Source organism: Medicago sativa, chromosome 4, assembly GCF_051527215.1.
Source record: "Medicago sativa cultivar Bolivia chromosome 4, Bolivia_mono, whole genome shotgun sequence".
Classification (NCBI taxonomy): domain Eukaryota; kingdom Viridiplantae; phylum Streptophyta; class Magnoliopsida; order Fabales; family Fabaceae; genus Medicago; species Medicago sativa.
The window spans coordinates 65,120,978-65,143,278 of NC_140752.1; the positions used below are offsets into that span (position 1 = coordinate 65,120,978).

General features: G+C 32.5%; 2 long non-coding RNA genes across 2 annotated transcripts; both read right to left on the minus strand.

Moving 5' to 3' along the window:
* Positions 1-1,246: 1,246 nt before the first annotated feature.
* Positions 1,247-7,003, minus strand: LOC146930778 (uncharacterized). Its single transcript, XR_015006471.1, has 4 exons — positions 6,793-7,003; positions 3,709-5,172; positions 3,525-3,620; positions 1,247-1,498 (listed from the first exon to the last, which is right to left on the minus strand). It is a non-coding gene; the product is annotated as an uncharacterized LOC146930778 (long non-coding RNA).
* Positions 7,004-18,393: 11,390 nt separating this feature from the next.
* Positions 18,394-19,461, minus strand: LOC146930779 (uncharacterized). The gene is made up of 3 exons (XR_015006472.1): positions 19,420-19,461; positions 19,235-19,333; positions 18,394-18,657 (listed from the first exon to the last, which is right to left on the minus strand). It is a non-coding gene; the product is annotated as an uncharacterized LOC146930779 (long non-coding RNA).
* Between the last annotated feature and the right edge of the window lie 2,840 nt (positions 19,462-22,301).

A 22,301-nucleotide genomic window follows, 5' to 3' on the forward strand; every position in this document is an offset into this window, starting at 1 on the left:
TTCTTTAGATTCTAACTTGCAACAAAGCTTCCCTTGAAAATTCATTTGCTCAAATTTGTTCTTCCAGAACCAATACAATGTTTTAAGACATATAAATTTTAGTCTATGGTCTTTTACACTTGAACAAATATTAGCATATCCAATTGAACTTTTAATACCTTGTTATCATCAAAACTTAAGAGGCATTGTTTAATCTCATTTTGTTCCAATAATCTCCCCCATCTTGATGATTACAAACACAAGTATTAATAGTCAATTGTTGTTAATCTAATTAACAAGTTGACTTTAGGGTCTGAGGTTTGTAAGCTGCCCCTAAGTCTAATATTTCTTAAGGTGAGTTTTTTAAGCTCCCCCTGAGTTCTATTCAAGTTAATTAAATTCATTTTAAGTCCAAAATAATTAAATAACGCATCACTCAGAATGAATTCACATTAAATCCAGAGGCTAAGAGGTAAGAAGTAGATTCCTAAGTCAAATTTTAAGTTTACTTGGTGGACTCAGAGCCTAAATACTTATATGTCGTACTCCCCTTTTGTCATCAACAAAAATAGAGTAATGAGTAAGAAAAGATTTGATAAAAATGTGATGAAAAGCATCAGAGACTGTAAAATATATATGAAACAAATAAAGCATCAGAGTTAAAGAAAATTGTATCAAATACAACAATATATCATAAGCACAAATATTCAGAAGCAAAGATAAAACATGATAAGCAAAAATGAGGGGTGTGCAACTAAGGTTTTAAGGTTGATGTTGCTTCTTCATCATGTCCAGAAGAGCAGCTTTTGAATCTAGATTTAGGACAATCATTTGTTAAACACTATCCTCTAGAGATAGATATGGGTTTAACATTCACTAAAAGTATTGAATCTTAATGCTGTCATATTGGTTAATAGGCTAAAAATTCGTCGATTAATCAATACGATTGAACCCACAACATTATTTAGATATAGATAATGTTTGTCTAGTGATACATGATAATATCGATTAGTAACTAGAATATGTATAACTAATCATAAGAATACATGTGAAATAGGTTGATGAAGTTTAATCCCAGCATACTCACTTCTCTGTTAACTTTCGTATCATTTACATTGTTATAGTTTTATAGCTTATGAAATCAAACACCTTACAATTTTATCATTTAAAATTATATTAATTGTTGAACGAATTTAATATCACATTACTCCTGGTGGAGACGATACAAATATATTTACTTTTGATACTACATCACACAACATCACCATAAATAAAAACTCAATTTCATAAATAACATATTTTGGCTTCTTAAATGCTTACATTTTTCTTATCATAAAATAAGTAAATACTAGATTATTAACATCGGCCGTGATCTCATAGTATCACAACCTACAATCCGTTTTAAAGATAAACAACAATCAAACAAACATTCAAAGAAAAATATAACATGGGTTAGAGAATAACTCTCCACTTTACTCTCATGAACAAATATCTCAGTGTTACATGTAGCGAGATGGCTCTGCATACAACATATAAAAGAGAAAAACAAAAAGAAAACAAGGTGTTAGATGTTATATGAGACTTAAAGTATGGAAACAATTGAAATGCTTGGAAATAAACATAAATCTACATTTATAACTCAAATCCATCTACAATATATATATATATATATATATATATATATAGGCTAAAGTGCAAATTTGGCCCCTTATCTTTTAAAAAGTTGCGATTTTGGCCCCCTAACTTTGAAAACTACAATTTTGGCCCTCTAACTTTGAAAACTGCTGAGAAGGCGACACGTGTCCCAAAAAAGGGGCCATTTTGAAAAATAAGGGGCCATAATCGCAACATTTTGGAAAGATAAGGGGTCAATAGACATATTTCCCTTAAGTTAGGGGGTTAAAAGAGCATATTTCCCTAAACATGGGGGACCAAAATTGTAGTTTTCATACTTAGGGGGCCAAAATCGCAACTTTTTGAAAGATAGGGGGCCAAAGTTGCACTTTAGCCATATATATATATATATATATATATATATATATATATATATATATATATATATATATAGCAAATGCAATGCTCGTGCACCTCCACCCCATATTTATGATACACTAATAATTCATACCCACAAAAATAGATTGAGAAAAATGACAACTAAAGATTATTATCATCCATCTAGGAGAACTTTATAACATCACACTCATATTAGTATGATATTTTCTTGTGCCTAGAATGAAATTCACATCTTAAAGTATGCCCTAACATCAACAAATCGTCAAGAGTTATTGGTCTTTCCACACCAAAGAGTAATCACCTCATAGAGTAGGTTATCAAACCCCACACACCATCCAATTCATTTAATATATTCATTCGAATGTTAAAAAACCTATATATGATGCATGTTTCACAACATAAAATCCAAAAAATATCATCATATAGTTATTATATAAAAAGTGTTAATATCATCCACGCCTTTCTTGAGGCAGGTGGTCTGTCTTAATAATGTATATCACAAAAATATACACAAAACATACATCTGGAAGATCAACCTTCTAATGAGTTAAAAACACGAATTTAAATCTTAAACTAACAACTTATATTTTAATCCCCATTAAAATATGAAGTATGTGTTCTATTATTTTCTAAGTCATTTTAAAATTTCGTTCGTCACTCAAAAAAAGTTATAACACGACATATATTCTAGGGATTTTCTAACCTATTGATCGAGTTTTTTGGTTATTTTCTTCAACCATAATTACCTCTTTTTTTGTTATTTATTTATACCCTTGAGTTTTAAATAATTTATTTTGCTGTTGTTTTGGACGCCTACTTATATATATATATTTCATATATAAGGAATTATATATGTGTACCTACATTTCTTGGAAACTATGGTATATAAAGAGACAATATTTCATATTTGAGTCTTTGTTATGAAGTTTTTTTTTTAGTTTTATTGTAATTTGATATAACTTTGTTTTTATATTTATTTTAAATTACAAATTATATAGACTTGTCCAGAGGAATTGTCGGCTTGTTTGGGTAACTAGTGTGTACATGTAAAATCAATATTATTTCCTAATATTTCTTGTTTTGAAGTATTTGACTATGTGTTGTTGTTATCAAGTCTGTCAATTTGTCCGTGTGGCATTCTCAGGTGCAATACACATTTGAGATGAATAGAGTAAATTTATTTTCATCTAATATCTGGAGGATGACCTAAGTCCTACTAGTGATGAAATAACTAATGGTATCTAAAGCCTGGTTTATAAATCTTCATATTTCACTTAAAGAGATATATGTGTTCATTATATGACTGATAATATGATTGATAATATTATAATTTAGTAATGAATATGTGGTTGATTTTTCGTGTTTACTTACTTCCACCCATTAAAAAATATATTTAACATGTTTCTAATAATATTAAAGAAATTTTAGGATCGGAGAAATATATGTAAGTTTTAGACAAATTATAAGAGTAACAACATTATAACAAGCAAAGAAAATAAAATTATTAGATTTACTAGATAAATAAATTTTACCTTTGTATAAACTCATACAATAACCAGTGTTGTTGCAAAACATAGGCTTTTTATTACCCGGATATAACTTTTCACAATCGGCATCAATAACACATTCTTCTGTAGTATAAAATAAGAATTAAGAAAGATTATTAAAAATGATTGAAAGATTGTGAATGGGATTAAAAATTGAGAATGAGCTTACTTCCACTAGTTTCTGCAATAAGCAGTAAGGAAACAAAAAGTATCATAATATAAACAAACTTAATAATTTCAGCCATTTTTTCCACCTTTGTGTATAACAAATGTATAAATGTCTAAACACTTTATATATTAAAAAAATCTCATGAAATGTTTACATCAATTAAATATTTTTTTAATAATTTTTGGACGAAAGAAATTCATCATTTAAATTAGTATAATTATTAGATATAACTAAAGTGCATTTGTGTATCATGTTTGTCCCTTTAGTTTATTGAATAAATATTTCATAAAAATGTTGCATTTAACTATAATTCATTTTTTTAAAAGGCCGAAATGAAATATATTACTAACAAAAATAAGTCATTCCATCATAAGTTGTACAAGAAAAGACTTAAAAAGAGCTACAAAATTACATACAATGATAAACTAAAGCAACAAAGAAACAAACTAAGTTACATGAGATAAGCAACGAATAAGACTAAGCCTCCAAAACTGATGATCAGAATCAAAGTAACAAATTTCAATTTTAACCACCAAAAAGACCGAAGCTTAACTTTTTCAATCAAAGATTGCAAGTGGTCCTCCTTACGCTGAAAAATGTGTCTATTTCTCTCCTTCCAGATAACCCAAACCATATAAAGCTAAATAATATTAAGAGCCACTCGAATGCTTTTAGAATGACTATCTAACCCACCAAATTGAGTTAAATAATCCAATAACGTACCCTGAGTTGTTGTTGAGAATCCGAACCACCTTGAAACTAGACACCAAATTCTGCCATAAAAGTGACTTCTAACAAATAAGTGGTTCGTGACTTCCAACATAACATAACCTCTCGTAGAATTTTGTTAATTTAGTGAAAGAACCCGCTGCCTTACCATGTTAACCTTAGTCAGAACTCAATTTAGAAGTAAACACCAAGCGGTAATTAATCTTTAACGGAACCGCTTTTAACAATAAAACATGATTATTTTCCTGATAGTCATTATCATCCAATGTCGTCAAGTTGTTATACACGTTACTCATCGTGTAACAATGGGAGTACTATAATTTCCAATTCCACCAGTCCACCACGTCATCCTGGAAAAAAATGAAAGTTAAATGCTCAACACACTCCCCCACCAACTCTTCCTCCTAAGCAAACATCCTCTTGTGCCACTTCCACGCTTCACCATTCACACCCAAACCTAAAGAATTCATCTCAACTTGTAACACACATACTAAACGTACCTAGGAAGTTTAGCATACGCGTTATCTTTAGTACTAGATACATTAAAATTTACAACATATAATACATACGAATGAATATTTATACAATAATTTGCGTTTGTACAATCAAAATACAATACATCTCATCTATACATATAAAATTACATCCTTGATACCCATAACATCCTGCAAATATTCGAACGCGCACTTGTTGAAATATCCATCCGGCTTCAAGCTTACATATCATCCTGCTTATCTGAAACAAATAAGGATTGGGATGAGACATAATGTCTCAGTGAGTTCTACCTAATCCTAGGCTATAGGCAACCACGGGGAAAACCTACGGTCACCACGTGTCTACAATACAACCTGGCGGTTGATTACACGTGTGTGGGGACTTGCTTTCCTAGACGGTAGTGCATACTAGACCCGTCATAGGTTTATCTTACTTGTCATAGGTCTTTTTCTATCATCATACGTGTCATGGCGGTAAAGGGATCCTAGAACCGCTATCTCAAGAAACGATATGTGCATTAAGAATTAACATAACATATTCATGACACGGTCCTAAACCGGACGATTAGGGGAAACCTAAGATCTTCATCGGCATAACATTCATATCTTGCTCTATTTATATCTTGCTCTTGGCTAACATTATAACATCATCATAATCATATCATACATCATCATATCATACATAGTCATGATCATTCATTCATTCATTACGTTAGCGTTGAACAAACAATCAATCATCTTGATTCATTTTTACGGATAGCCCCTGGTGGAGTAACCCCGAGTGCAATCCCATACATACCAATGAAAACCTAGCTAGGGCTCATCGGACTCCCTCAGTGAGGTGCGGGCCCCCCTTGCGGAGCTTATCCTGTTCCCTTGGCATGAGAACCTCTTAGGATCCCACTTACGTGGATCGCAAGAGACACAACACCTACATCTTGCTTATGCCCTCAGTGACGTGCGAGCCCCCCTTTCGGAGCTTATCCCATTTCTCACGACACCTACATCATTCATTAAGTCATAGTCTTAATAATTCATGAAAGGTTTCTAACCTATACATGCTTACTTGTTTAACTCGGATCTGGGGTCGATCTGATTAGCGGTAAACTACCTTCTTATTCATTCATGTTCATACTTAATCATATGTGAAGATGTTGCTATCAATTCACGGCTTATCATACGTGCATATTTAGTCTTAATCATGTGCAAAGAGAATATACTTTGCGTCTTAACCTACATAAGGTCCATGCTTAACTTTCTAGTTCTCGACAAGCTATGTCGAGGCTTTACATTCATTCCCTTTCTTAGTTCATCATCTACTCGATTAACTCGGCTTAAACACTCTTGTGCCATCCTTGCCATACGTGCTAAGATTGCCATGATTTTCATTTCAAGAATCATTTGATGTTATGTGCATTGCTTAGATGTTGTTTTGGGGTTATAAAGTTGTAAAACGTTGAAAGAAAAGCTTCGGAATGCACCACCGACCCTAGAATGGACCAACATGGCAGAAGCATGCTGGCCCTTCCAGAGAATTGCGCTAATAGCGACTTTTCTGGGTAGCTATCTGAAGAAATTCGCTATTAGCGAAATATTTCGCTAATAGCGACTTTCTTCGGGTCTGTGGTGTAAAATTTGCAATTTTGACCCAAAACTCGTCCAAATCAATCCTGCTATGCACTATGAACATCCAGCAACTTACATATCATTATAAAACATCTTTCATGGCAATTTTAATATGAAAAAAGCAAGATCAAAGGCAAGGGTACAAAATCATATTTTTCCTAAACTTAACATAATTCATGTTTTTCTTGCAAAATAAGCACATAATCCCAAGGGAGGGTTCTATCTAAGAACTCACCTAGCATAATCTTGTAATCCTTCAAGCTCCTAGCTTTCCCAAGACCAAACCCTAGCCCAAAATTCCAAGTTCAATCCTTTCTCTTTGTTGTTTCTTGCTCATGAAGCTTCTAAGATCCTTGCTTGATCACCAATTTCATGTTTTGGAAAGCTTTGATGCCTTAAAGAAGGAAGGATGGGGGCGGCCTTAGAGAGAAGGAGGAGAGAAATTCTCTTCTCAAAAACCTAGAGAGAGAAAGAGAAGTGAAAATGAAGGTTTTTGGCCCAAATATCACTTATATACCCCTTTGCATGAAAGTACCAGAATGCCATTCATCTTAAACGTGTTTAACCTGACACTGATACTTACAACCTTGCTTATATTTCATAATAATATCTCCTGTCGTACTTAACATTCTTCATCATTCTCGCTTTCTATGAACATTTATCCTCTGATACATTTGACTGATGAAAATTCCATTAGCTGACGAGCGGGATGTTACACAACTAGAGTCACCATTTTGTTTTCAGCTAGCTCATAAAGCCAACCAAACCAACACCCTCTTTAATCTTGTTCAAATTTTGCAACCAAACATATCTTTCTCTTTCAGCAAAGCACATCCCCCCCCCCCCATCATATGGAGCACATAATACCCCTTATCATAAATCTCCCTATTCTCATATACCAATTACAAAGAAAAGTTAAATTAAACTCTTTCAGACTCCTAACCCCTAAACCACTATATTTTTTTTCTTAATTTCCCGTTACGTTGAAACTCAGCAAAGAAAAAAACACATCATTCCATCTTTAAAAATATACCAAAAATCTTTAATAAATTCTAGATTAATTCCATCCGGTTCTGGACTCTTGAAACTGTCATAGCCCCATACCGCTCGTCTGATCTTTTCTAGTGAGAACAATTTATTCAAATCCAACCCTTCCTCCGTAAATCGATTTAAAAATAGATCTTCTACCCCTTGACGATTATAATAACCTGATTGAAAATGATGAAAACCACCTCCCTGCACACCATCAACTCCCTCCACCTGAACACCATTGACGTTGATTGATGTAATATCATTTAACCTCCTCCTAGAAGACATAATACCAAGAAAGAATTTTGAGTTTGCATCTCCATCCATTAACCAATTTAATCTAGATTTTTTCGACTAAATGCTAGAATTTAATTTAGATAACAATGAATCTCATCCCACTCATCCTTCTCCAAATCTTGATTCTCCTCTTTAACATCAACAAAGACATATAATCTTTAACCGCTTTTAATTTTCCTTCTAAATTCTGAGTATGATTCTGATGCCTTGTTTTTAGGCTACCCTTTATGAGTTTAAGCTTTTCTTTAAAGATATAAACTACCCACCCCTCAACCTGAAAAGAAAGCCACTACTCCTGAACAAACTCTTGGTACCCTGGTATATCTTCCCAACATTTTAGCATATGTTGCGATCGAGGTCCCGAATTCTCTTCATAAATCACTAACATCACTGGACAATGTCTAATAAACTTCTAGCTATAGCCGTTTTAATCCAATTTGGCCAAAGGGAACTCAAATCTTCTGATAACATAAAACGATCTAGCTGACTCATAGATAAACAATCCTTATGATACCAAGTCATTCTTCTTCAATACAAAGGAATGTTAATTAAATTATTATACTTAATAAAAAATTAAAGAGAGTAAAATCCTCATAATGGACACCTGACACCTTATTCCTTCTCTCTTCAACGGATCGAATTACAATAAAAATCTCCAGACACACAAGCGACATCCCTATCATTTTTAATCAAACAACCTAACTTTGTCCGTAATAATTGTCTTCATTACAACCAATGCTCCATCAACCTCTAAACCACCCCACCCTAAACACCTGAAACAACTCGACACGCACAATCCTCCATTCCTTTCCCTCCCTCCTTAACTCCCCCTCCTCCCTCCTTAGTTAGTGCACTAAACATGTTATCATTGTCTCCATTAAACTTCACCTTAATAGCTTTACCAAGCTCATGAACATCACCTGTTACCTCTTGAGGATTACCATGAAGCACCATTCAATTTTTCAAATCATCACTATTACCCGAAGAAATAGTTCCCACTGACAATGATACTCCTTCTACATTAACAGAAAAAGAATTTGTCAATTTATTAGTTGTATTTTTCTTTGGTTTTCTTAAGCGAGTGAATCAAATCATATCGATCTGTAGTTGACATCCTTGATACTCTCTTCAAATCTAATAATGATGGCTCATGTCACCTAATTCTCGGTGTAGACATATTCCTTCTCACTTCATGATTACCGGATATAACCACTCATAGCTCCATGGAACGAGACAACCCAAATCTAAAATTTCTTTTCGTTAACCTAAACTTCATCAACCACATTAATTTCTTCCAAAATATCAATATTCCTGAGAATAGTCCAACCACAATTTATTGAGAGTACATTCATCAACCTTTAGCAATCTTGCTTTTACCACCGCAAGTATTGAAAAAAAAATCACGATCCACACATAAAACGGTATACTATAACAATGCACCCAGGCCCCTATTTCATAACCAATGTCACTATCCTTCGACCATGTTGTCGATAATCAGAACCAAACCCTGACCTAAAACCTTTGCGTCGATTGAATCCTTATTGTTTGTCCTGTCTATAATCTGTTTGAATTGCTTTTTGATGTCTTGAGCTCACCACAGTCCTCCCTTCCTTTTCCCAACCCCTTTGTTCCATCTTCTCAGTAGACCCCCCATCAAATGGAACCTCTGTTCCAGCGAAAAAGAATGTCGTCATGGTTATCGTAGATGGTTCCTATGGCCATCACTCCTATCTCTCTCCCTCACTCACTTTTTTACTCACATATTCTTTCAAAACATGCATTCAATGTAGTCTATACTTGATACGATATGGCCCCGATACGGAAAAATTTCAAAATCCTAGATATGATACAACCGGGATACTTTAAAAAAAATCAAACTGCGGGTTAGAACTCAAATTAAAAACTATGTATTAAAACTTAAAAAACAAGCGCAAAATCTAGTCCCACATGGTGACGAAATAGATTTAAAACAACAAAAGACACACCAAGGAAATTACCTTCACATGACAATCAGCAATATCAGCTTTCTCAAAACAACAAAAAGAGACAATACATATATTGGACAACAACAAAAATATAAATACGTGTAATGTTGATTATACAGAAAGTGACAATTAGTCAATTACATATATGATATATCCCAAAAAAAGAACTTCATTACTTTTTCAATTACATATATCCCAAAAGGGAACATTATTATTGTCATACTATATCCTAAAAAGAACATCGTTAATGTTATACAGCTATATCCAAAAAAGAACATCATTGTATAATATTTCATAACTTAAGATTTAAGTGTTATTTGAGTTAACACTAATATTCATTTCCTTCCTCTTTTCTTTTTTAAGAAAACATATAAAGAAAAAATAATAGAAAAATCGTGTATCTCATGTTCGATTTTCCATCACTGTATCCTTCACATATATCTGACATATCTGAAATGTATCGGACAATTATATAAAAAAGTAAAATTTAATTGTCAGATACTTTTCTAGTACGCATTGGGACGTATCAGGCAGGTATCAATACAGGATACGTATCAGATACTGATACATCATCAATTTTCAAGTATCTAGACTTCACAAAATGTAATTATTTCGCTCAACATTTAACACTTTTAATTTTAATTCATTATTGTTTATTATATATATATGTGTGTGTGTGTGTGTGTGTAGGGAAACAAAATGTAACACAATATAAACAAACTTATTAATCCTTGCAATTTTCTTTCACCTTTGCGCATAATAGATGTATAATTGTTTATTTTATATCATATAAAACGTCCACGCAATGTTTACATCAATTAAATAGTTTTTTTAATAAATTTCGTCCGTAAGAAATTTTTCATTTAAATTACAATAATTATTAGATATCACTAAAGTACATTTATGTATCCTGTTTGTCCCTTTAGTTCTTAGAATAAATACATAAAAATATATCTTTTCATTATTGTTTACCAACCTTTCATTACTTCTTATATCTTAAGTGAGAATGACAATTTTTGTATGAGACTGGTAGGAATAGTTTTTAACCTTTAGATCAAAATGAATGTTCGAGATTAAAAGGACAAATTGATTTGCACGTGCCTTTGTCTTCCCCAAGTCAAGAACGTAAAGCACGTCATTTCCTTTCATGAACCACCACTCCATATCTGAGCCTCAAGGAATAACCTTGCTACCGGCTGCACCACACCAACCAATAGGACACAATAAACTATGCCAACCAGGACATGAAGATTCTAACCATTAATATTTTTTGTAGTCGAATTCGATTTTCATTTGAAAGAGAATGTTATGTTATTGATGTTATTAAAAAGATAAGATTTTTTTGTTTTATTTGTTATTTTATTGTTTTCATTGAAAAGGATAAATATGGTTTGTTAAGTTTGTTACATTTGAAAGTCACAAATATCTATACTTATAATTTTAATCTATATCAAAAAATTTATATAAAATATCGTTTGTAATTTTCACGCAAAATTTCTAAAAAATATTGTTGATAATCTACACGCATTAGGGCAATAAAACAGTGAAAATACAGACATGTGAGTGTCTGTCTTTCCGCTAGCATATAGTATAGATTTAGTCAAAATAATTATAATAATATAATCTATAATATATACAAAGAAAATAGCTTTTTTTTGGCTCCTTTGGGCTGACTTTTCTCCTTCCAAAATTACCTTCAACTTTCAATACAAATAACACATATAACAAATAGATAAGAGTAAATTCAAATATTAAAACATAATGTAACAAATTGTATATCTCTGATTTTTTTCCTTATCATTTAAAAAATATAGTGGATGTGAGAGTGAATTCAAATATTAAAAAAATTGTAACAAACACAATTTTTTTTGTTGGTTACCACACAAAATAAGATATAGTGTAACAAACATAATATGAGTATGTGTCCTTGAAAAAAAGTGTGACAAACTAGATCAAGTATATGCCACTATAAATATAATCAATAAGAAAAGAAAAATTATAATCAATACACTGGGAAAAAATATTTTCAAATGAGCAATTAAAAAGTAAAATAGTGACTCTTATCATATTCATCCTCTCAAAGGTAAGTCCTCTTAACATATGAGAGATCAAATATTTATTCTTGGATCATTGATTATGGAATCAAGTTGACAAAATAAATTTTTGTTTCTCTTTTCACTGATTCATGTTCTCTTTCATTTTCATCATAAAATCCCAAAAAAACAAAAAAAATTATTTTATTTTTGAATTATTATGGAATCATTAATATTTGTTTTCTTTAGTTTATTTAAAAAAATAAAACTATAATATCTCTGGTCCAAACTATTTGGGACATTGATATTTGTCCATTTTTTTCAAAAGGTTGATGATTTCAATTTCATATATGGATCCTTTTACACACACACACACACACACACACACACACAGATATATATATATATATATATATATATATATATATATTCCAAAATATGTTGTTGTTCTACAATTTAATGAATAAACAAAATATTTGACTTTCGCCTAATTTTTTTTTACAATAATGCATTGATAAAAAAAAAAATCATGCATTCTTCGGTTAAACAAAGTGAAGGTAAAAACATAGACCCTAAAGGTAAACAAATCTTTTAACCAAAGAATGCATGAATTTTAATGTTGTTGCGAAAGATAGACCCTAAATATGGTCTGTGTAATGGGACATAAATTATTATGTTGTGGTTTGTTTATGAATATGTTGGATGTGGAAATCAGATCAGGAAACAACGTTGGAAAAAGAGCATTCTTGCCTAATATTGATATTACTATCCTGATGCTTATATCTTTATATTTATATCTTGAAACTAATATCTATCTATTTAGGAAGTAATTAGTTATAATTAGTGAAAGATACTGAAAGCGAGTTGACCTTAGTATTAAGTACTTAGGATGTGGTATTACTAATATTCAGTAAAACCTGCTGAACCTAGGAGGTAACTAGTTAAATAATTAAGGAAACAAGTGTCTAATTGAAGGAAATAAGTTGTAGCCTAGTAGAACCATTCTCTTAAACCCTTGGTAAGGTAGATGCTGATTGGGCTGCCCGTTTGTAGAACTACTAAGAGCAAGAGAGGATGCGCAATGAGTGTCCTAAGATTCATAGATGGATAGACCTAAGGAACCTTGGCCTTCATTGCCTTCGGAAATGGTGGAATGCCAACATAAAGTCTATATTTTCAATTACCTTTGAGGTGGTATTACCCCACACGTAAGGATCATCGTGTGCCAGTAGGTGGAACCAAACATTAGAGGGATAAACCTAGTTAACCGAGAAGTATAGATCCCACACGTAAGGATCACCGAGTGATCAACAGGTGAGCTTCCGACCTATTAGGTTTGTAATGTCCTATCGGCCTCATTACTTGTATAGTCTACCTAAGATAAATAAACGTGACATTACTGTTATTTAATATCCAACAATATAAATAGGGGGATTCAAAGAATCCTAACCACTGCTTACTTTTCTGCAACCAAAGACAGGGAAACTTGCTCTGTTGCAACCAGATAAAAATTGCAAACCTCTAACCCTTTACTATTTTATTATATCATCAACTAAAAATAAGTAACGCAAATTGTTTGGACGAAACAAAATTCCATGTGGATACGATACTATACTTATCACTTTATTTCTTGGTAAACGATTTGTTACACTTGCCTAATCCGCACATCAGTGCTCAGCAAAACCATCGAATTTGCAAGGAAATAAGGCAAAGTTAAATGATGAATGAGATAAGACAAGCAAAGTAAACAGAAAATGAACGCCGACATTGCTCACCAAAAATCTCCTTGCGGTGGGCAGCGTCTCTCCCCCGAATCACCATCCTAGTCTTCATGAAACGAGCATTATCAACCAACTTGAACAGGTCTTTCCGATCTCTGACTTTCCGCACCTCGAACAAAAGGACAAATTGCTCAAAGTCATGCCTCAACTTCAACTCAGAAGGGGTGAGAGTGGCATCCAAATCAAAAGTGTAAAGACTACTGGTGCTCCCGGCTCCAAAAGTGAGAGAAAAAAAGGGGAACATGCTCCACCTCGGCGTGCGAAGACGACACGCCGGAAGAGCCACCACCACAAATAGGACCACAATTTTGCACCCGCCAATCCGCGACAAAATCAGCCTCAGACCCCCCAGTAGCCTCCGAATCAGGGACTTCTGAGTCCAAGCGATCTTCTAGATAATCAAGGGGAACCTGGCAGATAGACGTGTGGACAGAGTACCACGTACTTATGCTTCCAAGATTTTAGGGAATCCACAAAGTTGTCATAAGATTCCTTCTTCTGATGAAGAGACACGAGTAGACTTGTTTCTTTCTTAGCTTATGTGATTTTCTTTGGTTAACATACCTTTATTGTTAGCTGATGGACTCCACATGTTGCCTATGTGTATCATTATACACTTCTATTCTAATTTGCATGACAGTCCTGGGCTGCAAAGTAAGTTCCTACTTGTTTGTATTTACTGAATTAAATGATCTGAGTTTGTGTTCTGTAGCCGAATGTTGCAGATCAGTTTTGGCGTATCGGTACTAGCCTGGTCAGTGTCTATCGCTGCAAGAGCTGCTAAGATGCTGCAGAATTTGGGGTTATGTTTTGGTGCATCAGTTTTGGTCCTTAGCCTCGTTCCAGCCCTGCGTCCTAAGGTACTAAGCGAGTGAGCTTAAGGTTAAGCTTGGTAATGCTCAATTATACGCTGAATCATATTTTTTTATTTTATTTTATTTTTCTAGTTTAGATCATGTCTTTTGAACTTGGTCCTCTGGTGTTTGATTCTTGGCTACACTCCTGCCTTTGAGCGATTAAGTTTTTCATCGTTTGATTCTATATTCAACTTCATAGTCAGATGTAGACCTCTTGTAAAATACATCTGGGATATAGTTGCATGAATTTGTTTCTCACCAAATGGTTGATTACAATTTAGCTATCTTTCTTTTGTTTTTGAACAACACTTTAGCTATCTCTTGATTACACTTATTTATTAAATATTTAAAAAGAAAGTTACTTTCAGAAGAAAAAAAAAGATAGTTTAATTTTAATTCATTCTTAGTTTTCCTTCAAAAGAGTTTTAAAAAAAAAAGTATTTTTAGGTGTCTTTCTCTAAAGTGATGGATTTAAAACCATTTTTTTTTGAGACGGCACCATAGAAGCTCCCATAGTCCCATTACTAATTATTCAATATCACAACACTAGCTGATAGTGCTGCTAAAAAAATTAGTAGCCCCTATGTGATTCTCCTAGGTTCCGCTATACTTTGGCATCCTTACGCTGTGTGATAACTTGTGAGTTTCTCACCTATTGACTAAGAATTTTGTCTTGATTAAGTGGTTGACTGGTTGTAATTTGTGACTAGAACACATCGAGGCACAAACTACTTACAAAGCTATAATGTAGAAGGAAACATGTAACATCTTCTACTAGGGTAATCCTTCAATAACTAATTTGAAAGTCTTGTGATTTAAGTTAAACAAAGGGATTTACATATGCTTGGAGGTTGACATGAGTGCATTGAAGCAGATGGGAGAAAAATCGAAAATGACCTCAAAAAGTTTGCAATCTGTTGGTAATTGTCATCAAAATGCCTATTACGGAGCATATGTTACAAATGCTTTGGCTGGTTGGTCGCATGGAAAATGATAAGGTAAATGACCATTTTATTCAAATATAAGCATTATGAAGAATAAACTCTGACATAGACATCCGATACGATACATATACTCATACGTCGACACTGCTAATATAAAAAACACATGACACCGACATCGCTACATATTTTTTTATTTATTTATGAAAAATTAAAATTGATAATCAAACTACATACGTGAGCATCTAAATTTATCAATTTATTTCAATTTAAAAAAAAGTTCTAAAACAAAATACGATAGTTTTTAACATTTTATTTATATTTATCCATCTACTATATAAAAAAAAATGTTGTAATCAAATTTAATTTCTTTGACCCCTCATTTATTATCAATGATCCTCCACAACATTTTTAACCCTTGTAAATGTGTTTGAGATATATCTCTAAGATTTTGTTTGGGAGTTTGGAGGGGGAGGGAAATGATGACTTTGGAGGGGTGGAAATATAGGGAAAAATGGTAAAATCTTTCACATTTTTGAAAGAGTAATTTTTTAAAGAATGATAAATCAATGGTTATGATTAATAGTGGCGGAGCCCTTCATGGGCTACGGTGCGCCACGGCCCACCCGGAAAAGATAAAAAAATTAACGATTATAGGTCTATTTTGCGAGATTTTATACAATTTTGTGTCGATTTTAAGTTTCAGTTGATCCAAATTCCCGCAAAGTGGTGTAATGGCCCACCCGAAAATTTAAATAGTTCAATTACAGGTCTATTTTGCGAGTTTTTAAACAATTTTTCAACGGTTATAGTTTTCCGCGGTTTCAAAAGGGGCGTATGTGATTTTTGTGATGCTTATACTTGGTATATTGTCATGTAAACTAAAAATTCTCTCAGTTAACACTCGTAAAGTACTAAAAAAGTTTCATAATTTATAGTAGTTGCTAAATACGTAATTATTTAAGTATCAACCCTAACTTTTTAGTCAAACTCAGTCATTTCAACTTCGTACTTATTGCTTATTACAACTTTAATTTATGTTTATATATTATAATTAATTTTAGTGGCCCACCCAAGCTTTTTTTTTCTGGCTCCGCCACTAATTAATATATACTACATATATTAAATTTGAAAAATTCATGTGAACCCTCCAAAACCCCCTAAAACCATGAGGGTTTTGTACTATGAAGAAAAATGAACGCCCCAAAGCCTTCCCCTCTCAATGTCATCTATTTTCCCACTTGCTCCTTAATTTCTTTTTTTTTCCAGAAAGAAAAAAAAATTGAAACAAAGAGTGTCAAAAAACTTTTTTCGTCATACAAGTGTGATTCGGGTGTCGAACAACTCTATCCAAAGAGTGTCGAAGTAAAGAAAATAGTAAATATTTTTTGGATACTTGTATGAATTTTTTGACACGTTTCAAACAAATGTCATATGAGTGTTGGACACCGATGTGTGTCAGACACCGTGACACACTTGATCTGAGGGGTGTCAGTGTTTCATATGTTAATACAAATTTAATCTAAACTTGGATCCCCAAACTTGTATTTTTTTTTTTTGACAAACCTTGGGTTATACTTTGTGCTTCGAGTTAGTTATTAAAACTATTTTACTGGATTTTAGCTTCCGATACTTGTCATTTAGGAGATACTGGAGAAATGACGAAGGGACAAAAGAGGATATAATTTTGATTTGAATATATTTGTGAATAATGGGAAGATTTTAGTATTAAGGTTAAAGAATGATGGAAATAGGCAGAAAATGGTAACCAAACCAATTCTCAATCCAAGGAAGATGTATAGCTTGGTAGAGGATCGCCACAAGAAACGTGGTTTCTTGATAAGATCAAGTCATGGTTCAATCCAGAACCAAAAAGAAGCTTAAAGCTTCCAAATTCACATAAAGTGACATTTTTTTTTATCAAAATTCATCTGCCTTACATATAATTTTCGTGCTCTATTTATATGAGTTTATTACATGATGATTTCGATTCTAAAAATCTTAGAAAATGAAAGGAAATGCATCTATTAATTGCAATAATGTTTTGCTGGCTGATTGAGACAAGGAAGGCTACACTTTAGATAGACTTTTAATTGGATGATTTTTTTTTCAGTTGTAAAATGAGTAGGCAATGATGATCAAAGTTGTTTCAGGTTCCATGGTATGTTGTGGTGCATGGTTTGGGTGTTTGATCAATTATTCCTCTTTGATTTGTTGTATGATTCTTAATTTGTGTGATCATAGAAGTTGAAATTTGAGCTGTAATATTGTAATATGATTAGTAGTTTGAATTCGATTTATATTTTGTTATTATGTTCTTTTATAATGAATAAGATAAATGATTTGTATAGTATTTTTTGGGATTACTGAAATACCTTTTTAAAAAATAATTCCTTTTTATAATCGCTAGTTATTCATGAATATTGATGTTATCCTTGCTTTTAGTGTTTCAATTGTGTGGATTTGAATTGTTATTGAGAAATACATTTTGAATCTGGATATAGGATAATCATTTTAAACACTAAACTCCAGAGATAGATATGGGTTTAACATTCAGTAATAGTATTGAATATTAATATTGTCATATTGGTTAATAGGCCGTGAGATCGTCAATTAACCAATACGAGCCCACAACATTATTTTGACATAGATAATGTGTGTCGAGCGATACGTGATAATATTGATTAGTAACTTGAATATGTATAACTAATCATAAGAATTCATGAGAAATAGGTTGATGAAGTTTAATCTCAACATACTCGCATCTATGTTAACTATCGTATCCTTTACATTGTTATAATTTTATAGCTTATGAAACCAAACACCTTACAATTTTATCACTTAAAATCATATTAATTATTGAACGACTTTAATATCTCATTAGCCCTTATGGCTTCTTAAAATCACACAACATCAACATAAATAACAACTCAATTTCATAACTACAAATAACATATTTTGGCTTCTTATAGGCTTACATTTTTGTTATAATAAAATAAGTAAATACTAGATAATTAACATCGGCCCTGATCTCATAGTATCACGGCCTCCGATCCGTTTTAAAGATAAACAACAATTAAACAAACATTCAAGAAAAAACGTAACATGGGTTAGAGAATAATTCTCCACTTTACTCTCCTAGACAAATATCTCAGTACTACTTGTAGCGAGGAGGCTCTGCATAAAGCATATAAAAAAAACACATAGAAAACAAAGTGTTAGATATTTTATATGTGACTTAAAGTTGTACAACAATAGAAATGCATGGAAACACATAAATCTACATTTATAACTCCAAACCATCTACAGTTTACATATTAAACTAAAATATATATATATATATATATATATATATATAATTTGTAAAAACACATTTGGGACGAATAGAGTAAACATATTTTCAATTAATATCCGGAGGGTGACCTAAGTCCTACTAGAGACGATCTAACTAATGATATCTAAAGTTCAGTTTGTAAATCTTCTTATTTCACTTAAAGATAGATATTTGTTCATTATATGGTTCATAATATGATTGATGATAATATAATTTAGTAACAAATGTGTGGTTGATTTTTCGTGTTTACTTACTTGCATCTCATTAAAAAAAGTATATATTTAACATGTTAATAATAATATTACAGAAATTTTAGGATCGGAGAAATATACGTAAGTTTTAGACAAATTATAGGAGTAACAAAATTATAACAAGCAAAGAAAATAAAAGTTTTAGATATACTAGATAAATAAATTTTACCTTCGTATGAACTCAAACAATAACCAATGTTGCTGCAGATATAAGGCCATTTATTATCCGAATATTGGTTTTCACAATCGGCGTCAGTAACACATTCTTCTGTAATATAAAATAAGAATATTGAAAGATTACTAAAAATGACTGAAAGATTGTGAATGAGATAAAAAAAATGAGTATGAGCTTACTTCCACTAACTTCTACAATAAGCAATAAGAAAACACAAAGTATCATAATATAAACAAACTTAATAATTTCAGCCATTTTTTCACCTTTGGGTATAACAAATGTATAATTGTTTGAACCCTTTATATAGTAAAAAATCTCTTGCAATGTTTACATCAATTAAATATTTTTTAATAATTTTCGGACGAAAGAAATTCATCATTTAAATGAGAATAACTATTTCATATATCTAAAGTACATTTATGTATCATGTTTGTCCCTTTAGTTCATAGAATAAATCTTACATAAAAATGTTGTTTTTAACTATAAGTCATTTTTTTAAATGGCCAAAATGTAATATATTACTAACCAAAATCAGCCATTCCATCACATGTTGTACCTGAAAAGACTTATAAATAGTTACAAAATTATATACAATGAGAAACTAAAGCAACAAAGAAACAAACTAAGTTACATGAGATAAGCAAGGAATAAGATTAAACCTCAAAAACTGATATTAAAAATCAAAGTAACAAATTTCGATATCAACCATCAAAAGGATTGAAGCTTAACTTTTTCACTCAAAGATTGCAATTGACCCTCCATATGCTGAAAAATGTGTCTTTTTCTCTACTTCCAGATAACCCAAACCACATAAAGCCAAATAATATTAAGAGCCACCCGAATATTTTTTGAATAACCAACTAACCCACCAAATTGAGTTTAATAAAGTACCCTGGGTTTTTGTTGAGAATCCTAACCACCTTGAAACTAGACACCAAATTTTTCCATAAAAGTGACATCTAACACATAATAAGTGGTCTTTATCTTCCCACATACCACAACGTCTCGTACAATTTTGATCATTTAGAGAAAGAACCTGCTGCCTTTCAAGACATAAACTACCCACCCCTCAACTTGAAAAGAAAGCCACTACTCCTGAACAAAATCTTGGTACCCAGGTTTATCTGCCCAACATTTCAACATATGTTGCGGTCGAGGTCCCCACTTCTCTTCATGAATCGCCAACATCACTGGACAATGATCCAATAAACTTCTAGCTATAGCCGTTTTAATGCAATTTGGCCAAAGGGAATGCCAATCTTCTGATAACATAAAACGATCTAGCCGACTCATAAATAAACCATCACTATGATACCAAGTGATTCTTCTTCCACACAAAGGAAGAATAATTAAATAATTATCCTCAATCAACAAATTAAAGTGAGTAAAATCCTCATAACGGACACGTGACACATTATTCCTTCTCTCTTCAGCTGATCAAATTATATTAAAATCTCCATTCACACACCAAGCAATCTCCTTATAGTTTTTATTCAAACAACCTAACCTTGTTTGTAACAATCGTCTTCGTCCACTTTCACAAATCGCATAAAAATTAGCAATAGCAAACTCATAATCATTCTTAATAAACCGTCCTTTAATTATCAAAATATTCTCGAAACTCATAGTAACCCAGACCTCCACATCTTGAACATCCCACAAAGTTGAAATTTCTCCTAAAGCCGCTACAGAAGATTGATAAGATAACTAAACAAAGAGAACCCCAAAAGAGTCTAATACAACAAATCATCCACTACCTCCAATTTAGTTTCATGCAAACACAAAGCTGACAGACACATCTCCCTCACTAACTTCAAAACCTCCATATGCTTCTCCCACCCACCTAACCTTATAACATTAAGAGAGATAAGCTTCATTACAACCATTGTACCCTCCACCACTAAACCACCCCACCCTAAACATCAGAAACAACCCGACACTCACAATCCTCCATTCATTTCCCTCCCTTCTCCCTTCTTTGATAACGCACTAAACATGTTATCACTGACTCCATTAAACTTCAGCTTAATAGCTTTACCCACCTCACAAACATCAGTAGTTACCTCTTGAGGATTACCATGAAGCACCATCCAATTTTCAAATCATCATTATTCCCCGAAGACATGGTTCCCACTCATAAATATACTCCTTCAACATTAATACGAAAAGACTTTGTCGATTTACTAGTTGTCTTTTTCTTGTTTGGTTTTCTTAAGGGAACAAATCAAATCATATCGATCTTTAGTTGACATCCTTGATACTCTTTTCAAATCTAACAATGATGGCTCATGTCGCCTAATTCTCAATTTAGACATGTTCCTTCTCACTTATTGATTACCTGATATAACCTCTCATAGCTCCATGGACCAAGACCCGTCGATTCTTCCCAAGTAAGAGGACAAGATTGAACTTTCTATTGTCGGTCATTTTTGTCATTTATCTTAGGATCCGATTTGATTGACTTGATATCGATTATGTACTAACTTCCTTTTCTACAAACCCTTGTTTTGTCTCCTTAGAATCAACTGATACCGGAACATTGACTTCATCTGCTACACTCTGATCTTTACTAATCCCAATAGGTTTCACCTTACTTTCCTAAGACGTACCACCACCATCTATTTCCTGAACTTTACTTTCATTAAGAACCTCGCCCACTCCTTCATTAAATTTTTTACTTACTTTGTGAGAGCATTCTACATGTAAATGATTATCCAGAATGTCAACTATAGGTATATACTCTGGCAAACAACCTGGTTCTGAACACAAATATTATTTGTCTTCCTTATACTCAACTAAAATAACTTCATTTATAATACCAAACTCTATATCCTCCACAACCTGAATCTGAAATTTCTTTCTGTTAACCTAAACCTCTTCTGCCACATTATTTTCTTCCAAAATATCGATATTCCTGATAATAGTCCAACCTCGATTTATTGAGAGTACATTCATAAAACTCTAGCAATCTTCCTTTTACCACCACAAGTTTTACAAAAAAATCACATTGCACGCATGGAGCGGTATGACATAACAATTCACCCAGACCCCTGTTATACCC